Source organism: Capsicum annuum, chromosome 11 (genome assembly GCF_002878395.1).
Source record: "Capsicum annuum cultivar UCD-10X-F1 chromosome 11, UCD10Xv1.1, whole genome shotgun sequence".
Lineage (NCBI taxonomy): Eukaryota > Viridiplantae > Streptophyta > Magnoliopsida > Solanales > Solanaceae > Capsicum > Capsicum annuum.
The window spans coordinates 43,714,247-43,717,881 of record NC_061121.1 but is presented as its reverse complement, the minus strand read 5'-3'; positions in this window follow the sequence as shown (position 1 = coordinate 43,717,881).

The window sequence follows — 3,635 nt, the reverse complement described above, 5'->3', positions numbered from 1 at the left end:
AATGATTACTATGTAGGAAATTTTTTAATCGACTGATATATATATATATATATATTTGTGTGTGTATGTGTGTTTGCACTTAAAATTTCAAACAGAAAACAACAAACAGATAATGTATTTGGAAAAAGGAGCAATAAAAAAATGTTGTTGTTGAGTTTCGAACCCGAGTCATCACTCAATAAAAAAAGATTTTAATTGCCATGTTCAACCATCTTGCCAATCAAGTGGTGGTGCACAATAGGGGTGTGCATCGGTCGGTTCGGTTCGATTTTACATGTTATTGGTTCGGTTTATCGATTTTCTATTTTTAAATATGTATGTAAAACCAATAACCAACCAATAAGATATTTTCTTATCGGTTTCGTTTTATCGGTTTTTGGTCCTTAATGATTCGATTTTCGGTTTAACCAATAAGAAAATACTTATAAAATAGAAATAGTAACAACTAACATAAAAAGATAAAATCTTAATTACCACCAAAACTTACGCAATGCATTTTAGTTTACAAGAATTTTCAAACTTGAACTGAATGTTAGTTAGGAAAAAAATTGAATCCTAATTGTTGGAAGCTATAAATGCTTCAAGCTTTTTATTACGATAATAGCCGAGCTTTATGTTGTGCCTTTGTTGCCCTGAATAAGTTAATACTTTGTGAATCACTGAATTATGAATTAGTAGTGCATATAATCTATATACATTCACATATCTATATATATAGATAGATAAATAGATAAAGAGAGAGAGAGAGATTTAAATATATAACATAAATAGAGATAAAATAATAACTTAGTGTATCCTTATTGGGTTATCGGTTTAACCGATAACCCAATAAGCTAAAACCGATACCGAACCGTTTACCCAATAAATTTTTTTTTATAAAACCAATACAAAACCGTTAACCCGATAACCCAATACCAATAACCCAATAATAATTTTATCGGTTCGGTTTATTGGTCGGTTCGATTTTTGCACAGCCCTAGTGCATAACATATATTTAACATAAAACCCTAATATGTATACAGATATACAAATTATATATACAGAGTTTTTCTCGAGGCTGGCGGGTACATGTGCACCCTCTATTGCCAAGGTAGGTCCACCTCTGACTACATGTGTTTACACTTTGTGTAGGAATTGCTACTACCTGACTTTTACACTATTGGATTGTTAAAAGATAATTATATGCACTAATTATATATAGGAGAGAATGATCGCCAATTATGAATTTTTGTATGGAGAAATGAAAGTAGTGGAGATCAAGATATTGCGTTGGATGTGCTGGTATATTCAAAGAGATAAAATTAAAATTAAGAATATTTGAGATAAGTTGAAAATGACTTTGGTGAAAGATAAGATGTAAAAGTGAGTTTGAGCTGGTTTGAACATATGACAAGAAGATGTGTAGATGCCTCGATGCGGAGATATGAGAGATTGATTATGGATGAATTTAAGAGATGTAAATGTAGATCGAAGAAATATTGGAGAGTGTGATTAGACAGAACATAAAGTGGTAACACCATACTGAGGACACGATCCTAAATAGGAAAGTGTAGGAGGATGCAAATCAGGATAGAAGGTTGGTAGGAATGAGTAAGTCCATGCTAGTAGGTAGATTGCTTAATTTTGTTGTTCGTAATTGTAGTCGTAGTGCTACACTTGCAGTTTATTTTGTCTTAGAGTTTTGGTGATGTTTGTTGTTTCAGATAGATGATTATAGTATTATTTTGCGGTAGTCTTTTTTTTTACCATCTGTTGTTTTGCTACTACCTATTATTTTTTGTTCTTATAGTACATCTTTTCTCGATTGTTTTGTCTTGAGCTGTAAATCTATCAAAAACAACTTCTCAATCTCATGTCCACAGTAGTGGTACAGATTACATAGAGTCTAAACTCCTCAGATCCTATTTTATGAAAATACACTAAATCTGTTGTTGTTTTTGCTCTTTAAATATATAACGATGCAGAAAGTTAAAATTACAAAAGTTGTTAAAAAGAGAGAAGAGATTTGAAGCATATTTATTAAAAGAAAAGTTACACCAACAAATTGAAGCGAAGCAAGTATGGCAACGGGAAAATTTCAGAAATAACAACTGTAGAGCCTTAATTGTAACTTTTATAGCAATAGTTTCATAATTACGAAAAATAACAAATTGTATTTTGTATTTAAGTAAACTGTTGCTATACAAATACATATACAACAAGATTTTCTGCCCTTATTTTACTCAAATTAGTTGAGTTAAATAAAGAATAATTATCCCATCTAATTAAATTTTAATAAATTATTCTTATTTAAATTAGTAGATTCTTTTTCCAAATCAAACTCAAATATGAAGATTATTATTTCCATGATCCTCAAAATTTCAAAATATCATTCTTTTATATCTTTAACTATTTTTTCTTGTTAATTTTTTTATTTTTTTTATCTTTTAATTTGTTTTTTCTTTCCACTTTATTTTCTCTCTTCTACTTCTTTTTTTTTTCCTTTTTCGTTTTTTAATTTATTTTTTTATTTTTTTGTTTTCTTTTTTTTTTCCTTTTTCTCATATTTTTTTCGTTTTATTCTTCTTTTTTTAATTTTTTTTCTCTTTTATTTTTACACTTCTACTTCTAGTTTCTATTTCTCTTTCTTCTTTTTTTTCTTTTTCCTTTTTCACTTTCCTTTTACGATTTTTTTGTTTTTTCTTTTTTTTTTTCTTTCACTCTTCTATCTCTATCTTTTATTTTTAAAAGATAAATATCTATATTATATATACATATTCAAAAAATATATAAAATAAATAGACATACATATCTGCATATGTATTTATAGAAATACATATCTGACTCACGTGTATATATAAACATATAGGATACAAAATCTCTATAAAAAAAATGACAATTATATACATATACATATAGGTAATAAAAAAATAATGATACATATCTTAAACAGTAAAAGAAAACAAATAAGTACATATGTTACCCTCTAAAATAACATAGTATGCACAGTTCAAAGACAAATCCAACACCATATAAAATATATATAGCTCTGCATATGTATTTATAAAATACATACCCGATCCATACGTATATTCTTATTTTATATGAGTCACCTTTGTATTTCATAAATACATATGAAGATATATAGTATAGTTATGTTTGTTACTGTTTAATATGAATATGATATGTATTTCGTAAATACATATGTATGTTTTGTACTGAAATACATATCTAGATCTGGATGACTATGTATTTTGTACTGAAATATATATATATATTTGTCTTTTCAAAATAAAAGTTAGAGATAGAAGAGTAAAAAAATAAAATTAAAAAAAAATATAAAAGAAAAAAAATGAAAAAAAGAGAAGTGAAAAAGAAAATAAAAAGGAAGAAAGAGAATTAGAAGTATAAAAATAAAAGAAAAAAGAAATAAAATAAAATAGAAAAAAGAAGAACAAAATGAAAATAAAAAAAGAAAAAAAAGATATGAGAAAGGAAACGGAAAAGGAAAAAAAAGAGAAAATAAAGTGGAAAGAAAAGAATGAAAAGGAAATCAAAATTAAAAAATAAGATGAAAAAAATTAATAAGAAAAATTATATTGAAATCTTGAAGATCATGGAGATAATTATTTTCAAATATGAAAAAGGAAAAAAAA